The sequence below is a fragment of the Neltuma alba genome, unplaced genomic scaffold (genome assembly GCF_004799145.2).
Source record: "Neltuma alba isolate B1F8T4 unplaced genomic scaffold, ASM479914v2 tig00010367_pilon, whole genome shotgun sequence".
In the NCBI taxonomy this organism is placed as follows: Eukaryota; Viridiplantae; Streptophyta; class Magnoliopsida; order Fabales; family Fabaceae; genus Neltuma; species Neltuma alba.
Genome location: NW_021635273.1, coordinates 358009 through 364226, shown reverse-complemented (window position 1 = coordinate 364226; position 6218 = coordinate 358009). Strand labels below are relative to the sequence as shown.

At 36.3% G+C, this 6218-nt stretch overlaps 1 long non-coding RNA gene across 1 annotated transcript; it reads left to right on the top strand.

Annotated features, from left to right (window-relative positions):
• Positions 1-1514: 1514 nt before the first annotated feature.
• Positions 1515-2099, top strand: LOC114756002 (uncharacterized). The gene is made up of 2 exons (XR_003741386.1): positions 1515-1629; positions 1808-2099. It is a non-coding gene; the product is annotated as an uncharacterized LOC114756002 (long non-coding RNA).
• Positions 2100-6218: the final 4119 nt, after the last annotated feature.

Here is a 6218-nt window from a genome sequence, read left to right as displayed (position 1 = left end):
TTTTCATGAATTTTTTATAAATTAGTCCAGTTTTCAAGAAAAATTCCACATGAAATAATTTCTCACAAAAATTCCAACGATCCTATCTTACTCGTAGCTTTTTCTGTGCTCAGGATTTTTCTCCCGAATTTTCAAGGATTTTTTCATAAACTGTCAAGAATTTCAACGATCCAATATCGATGGCTTTGAAAATGGAAGAAGGAGCAAAAGTTTCAAAAGCAGTGTGGGGAGGAAATTGCAGCCGCTGTTTTGAAACGGAAAAAGGAACAAGAACAGTGAGCGCCTATTAGAGAAAATCTTATTTGACGCACTTTCAAACACTGAACGTAGACATCTCTCAACCAGGATTTGAATTTTGGTAAGCTATATTGCGAGGGACTAGCATGTTCCCAACAAACTGTTTCGATTAAACAAGTTCACGTGTGGATTTTATATTCATTTAAGGGCTGTGTGGGGTCCACAGGGTCCGACCCCGAATGGACCACTTCGTATCAACAGGACCACTCACCATTGTCTCTCTGGGACCAGTTCCTCTTGGCGCTAACCTCTTCTTCGTCCCTTCCCTTCTTCTCATTTCGTTCACGTTTTTTGGGTGGGAATTGAAGCCGTGAATAATAATGCCAATACAATTAATTTAGTGAGAGAGAGGAGCGAGAGACAGGTGCATTACCCAAGTAGCAGAATCCCATGTGAATCAGCAGGACCGCCAAGTAAAACAAATTAAATAATAATGCCAATACAATTAATTTAGTGAGAGAGAGGAGCGAGAGACAGGTGCATTACCCAAGTAGCAGAATCCCATGTGAATCAGCAGGAACCACCAAGTAAAACAAATTAAATAATAATGCCAATAATTAATTTAGTGAGAGAGAGGAGCGAGAGACAGGTGCATTACCCAAGTAGCAGAATCCCATGTGAATCAGCAGGAACCACCAAGTAAACAAATTAAATAATAATGCCAATATAATTAATTTAGTGAGAGAGAGGAGCGAGAGACAGGTGCATTACCCACGTAGCAGAATCCCATGTGAATCAGCAAGAACCACCAAGTAAGACAAATTAAATAATATGCCAATACAATTAATTTAGTGAGGGAGAGGAGGGAGAGACAGGTGCATTACCCAAGCAGCAGAATCCCATGTAAATCAGCAAGGACCACCAAGTAAAGCAAATTAAATTATTGTTGTATTTAACTTAGAATGGAGTTCGAGAGGGATAAGGTTGGCAGGAGGGAATCTGGAAGGAGGCTGAGGTGGACTATTGTTAAGGTTGGAGTATGATGATAGTTTGTGAATATGTGCCTGGGCCCTCTTTTGTAAACAGGAGGGAAAAAAACGAGAAAAGATAGGATTCAGTATTCAATAGTATTTTAAATAAGATTGACTCCAATAAAAAAATACATATGTTTAACAGAGATAAAATTAGGATGTCCCACTCTTGTTCTATATAAACCCTCGTGAACGGAGGCATAACTTACACTCGTCTCTTGCTATTTTCTTTACCGTTCCTCTGTACAATTTTCTCTCTTATTAGCTTTATCATCTCTCACAATATCATATCCTTCAAACATGGGTTCCATGGAGATCAACAAGATATTTGTCATATTCTTCCTTCTCTTTCTCACTGCCGGTAAACCTGGCTTCTAACCTGCTTTTGTTTTTTTTTGTTTGCTTAATATAACTTGACATAGTTTTTTTTTTTTAACATATTATATAACCTGGTATAATTTTTATCATTGAGAGTTTTTAGTGACTACGTTCCTTCTTTAAGACCTCATAATAATTTTCTCTTTTAATTACCGCAATAGCTGCAGCTGAGGTACCAAGGGAACAACCTATGGGCAAAACTTGTATTAAGCTCTATAATTTTCCTTCCTGCTCCGATGACCTATGCAGGAGGTCATGCCAGGCATTACATGGCTCCAGCGCTACGGGAATATGCAAGGATACTTCCTCTTGTGTCTGCACCTACCCTTGTCTTTATCTCTCATCACTGGAAACGTTAGAAAAAGATATCTAAAATCCTACTCTTATTAGACCATAACTATATGTGGTTATGGTAAACAGTTCTTTACCTTTATTTTAAGGATATATACGTCCGAAAATAACCTCGGGTGTAGATGTCGTCAATCATCGGCTTATCTTGGTGGTTCGTAGTGGCGTTCCTTTGGGTCTCAAAGCTTTGGCCTATCAGTTGGCTTCTACACCATGATACCTACGTGCTTCAAAAATATTGCATGGATGGAGCAGACGCATTACATGGTGGAAGGCTTGGGCTATGGCCTATTTCTCATAAGTCAGCGTTTGAAAGGGCAGGCTATCAGATCCCCTTTGTTATCATGTTTTATGTTTTTACTTGTACTTTTGCTTTCGTTTTGGACTTCCCTTCATGTTAGTTAGTGTCTAGGATGGGAAGCCTTTTTATGGTGCCTAACGTTTTATTTTATTAAATAAATTGTCTGATTATCAAAAAAAATTAGTGGTGGGTTATCCTATTACCGATTAGGTAACTAATTAATTAATTTGTTTTGACTTGCGTAGTAAACGTATTGAAAATATAAATGTACTAAATAAATAATTTGTGATTTCCCTAGTTGAGTGGGGGGATAAATATCTTTAACAAATTAACAATGAAAAAAAAACCGGGCCTGATTGGCCGATTCAACTGAAAAACTGACCTCCAGTCTGGTCTGGTTTGAAGAATAAACCGACTTCAAATCAAACCGAAATGGACAAGAAAAAACCGGTAAAAACCAGCAAAACCATTGGGGTGGGTGGGTTAACGGTTTTCTTTTCCTCCCCTTCTTCTTTACTCTTACCGTCTCACGGTTCATTGGAAAAGACATAAACATGGTTGAGAGAAGTGGTAGAGGCAGAAAAAATCATGAAAAGAAAGACCTATTTGGAAGCCTCTTGTGTGCCGTCTCAAACCTATGCTAGTGGAAGAGTGGAAGGCAAGGAGGAGGATAAATAGCAGAGTAGAATGGATGTGCAGAAAGAAAACAAAAAAGTCACTGTTTATCTTCTCTGTTTGAAAAAGAAAGAGAAATGAAGAGGGAGGAATGAATTTCAGAGTTTGAATGAGAAAGAAAAGAATCAAGATGTTTCAACTTTCAAGGAGTACTTGGCTGCTCAAGAGGAGAGAGGAAGAAAAAGCCAAAAAGGAGACCTTGTGATGGACATTCACGTGAGAGAGAGAAAAGGAAGAGATAAAAGTGTAAACTATAAAATAATAAAGAAAAGAGGATTGCATTCGGTCATGTAAGGAAATCACAAAAAAGAGAGAGAAAAGAGAACAAAGAAATAAGAATAAGAATAAAAATTATATATATGAATATTTTGTAATTAAATTAAATTATTTTAATTATTACGGGTTTAACTCAGTCTATGAAACATTCTTCTTTTAACCCCTCAGAATACGTATTTGGAAGTATTATGGTTCAAGCAAATCAAAAAACAAACCCGTAGATTGAAAATTTATAATTGATTCTTGGGTTATTATCCATTGGTTGCACTCTAGATTTTCAATTCAAATTTGAAAAATCATAACTAATTCTACAAAAGTCATATAGAGGTGGTTCAAATTTCTTCTTGAAGCTCTTTCAATACTCTTTAAGGGGAAAAAATATCAAACTAGATTTATACCAAGCCAATTCGTACAGTTTAATCTCTAAAAATCACTGTTCATTTAGTAAATTATGGAACTTTCAGATTTCTTGCCTCAACTTTGAAAATTCGTATCTCTTAGTATACACATCCAATTGAGGTGATCTACCTCTCATTTTAAAGTTGGGAGTGTACTATATGCCTGCAAAATTTCATAACTTAATTCATTCATGTAATAGGTCAAACTAGAGCTGGAAGTTAATTGTTTGAGGATTTGCGTTTTATCTCTTAACCAAATCTTACTTTAATTCTTTTTTACTGTTTTGACATGTATAACTTGGCCTTATTCTTTCCCATTCATTCTCATACATTTTTATTCATGCCATAAACATTCTAAACAAATACATTGCATCCTTAGAATTCATATACATAATTTACATAATAGGAGAATTATACACAAATCCTTAACCAATCATTAACATCAATAATTCTCTACTTTCCTTTCCTTCCTTCTTATGTTGTCCCTCATGCAATCATTGTCCATCATTGATTGACCTAAATGCTTGGTTAGGGAGGGATGAGATTCGGGAGAATCTCAGTAGCAAACAATAACCACTCAAACATACATGACAAGCTTGAAATTTATAACATGCTTGCAACTTAACATCTTTATAACATAGTGACATGTTAGGAAATCATCATGCATTTATCATAAAATACATAGGCCTATGGCATATTTCAAACACATTCACAATCACAACACATGAGTTGAAAAAGTCATATAAACATATAAACATGTCATACATGCAAGCAAATACCAAGCACATAAGAGTAGGATAAAGTTTGCTACCTTGCACCATAAGTTTTCTCTTGTTTTTCAACTTGCTCCTTAAAGTTTCCAACCATCTAGCTTTAAGTTAACCACATCCAAACCTTCTCTTAGATATCTCAAGGTCCTAATCACAGTCACAAGAGTCACATTACTCACTACTCACTAGGACCAAGAACTACACAATATGGAAGACTTATGCCCTTAAACTTAATTTCTTTTCCTTAATTTATAATGTAATGTTCTAACTTTGTAAAAAATTATTCTCTTAGGCCAATCCTATACAATTTTACCCAAGGAATCCAAATATGAACTTAGATTCATCAAAATCCAACTCCTTCCCCTAGTTTTAGGCCAAAACTGAAATTTGCCACTTAAATTCCAATTTTGATTCCAATGCTTCCAATTTCATTCTTTCATCTCATTCCTACATAATTTTCCATTCTAAATCCATTGGAAGCCTTAGAATCAACAAAATCACACCCTAGGTACAAGAACTAGTCAGGCTGTGGCATCCTCTTTGGTTCCAAGGTCATGAAATTCAATTAATACGAAGCTAGAACTACTTGATTCGTGTTCTTTTCAAGCCTTCACTACTAGAAAAAAGACTTTTAATGTCACAAACTAACGGCGGTTCAGCAGAAAAACGACGTGAAAAAAAACACGGTGGCATTTTTGTAAATAGTTTGAAAAGGGCATGACTTTCCACGGCGGTTTTTAAGAAAACCGCCGTGGAAAGTGTGTATCTTTACCTTTCTCCGCTTCGATTTTGGTCACTTTCTTCCTCATTTCTTCAGTGCGCCGTGGTCCCCCTCTGCCCCATCATCGTAAAACTGCCATTACCGGCCATTCCCGCCACTATCCCACCATTTAAACTCCTCCATTGAGCTCTTGGTGCCTTGCCGCCGTGCGCCGCAGTCCGCCATGGTCGAACGCCTCCCATTTCTGTCTGTTCTTGCTCAGCCGTGGTCCACCACCGAAAACCGGTCCTACCCCCCACTATCTAACCGTTTAAACTCCTGCATTGGGCTTGTGGTGCGTTGCCGCCGTCGCTGCCGCCTCACTTCGCGTTTGAAGCTTCTCTGCTCTGTGAGTATCCTCTTCTTTCATTCTTTTCAATTTTTCTTGGTTTGTTGAATGTTTTGGCCATGAAAATCTGTTATATATGAAATGAGGTTGTTAGTTTTACATTGTGGTTGGCTTGTATTGTTCATTTTGCATTTTTTATGTGGTTGAACCGTTGATTGGTGTTGATTGATAGGTATTAGATGTGAGAAAACCTTAATTCCTTTTTATATACTGTATTAGAAATATGTTTAAATGTTTGGAGTTGATTAGTTGTGAAGTTTTTAAATTTTTTTATAATTTTTTGATATTTATTTCGATTTTTGGTAATTTTTTTTGTAATAAATATAAGAATTTAGTGATAAATAATCTGTTAGTTATTTTGTGTTTTTTTCCTTCTTTATGAATTTTGATTGATAGTAAAGTATTGTTTAAATAATCTGTAGAACAATGGATCGTAGTTGGATGAAAGCTAAGAGAATTAGCAAGGAATATGAGGATGGGGTTGAAAAGTTTCTTGAGTTTGCTCAGAGAAATGCCCCTAGTAAAGGAGATGGATTGTACTATTGTCCTTGTGTCAAATGTTTAAACAATAGTCGACGGAGTATTTCTGAGATAAAAGAGCATCTTATATGTGATGGGATAAATTTGAGGTATACAAATTGGATATGGCATGGAGAAATTAGAAAGACTACACTGTCTGCAAATGAGAAGGTTGT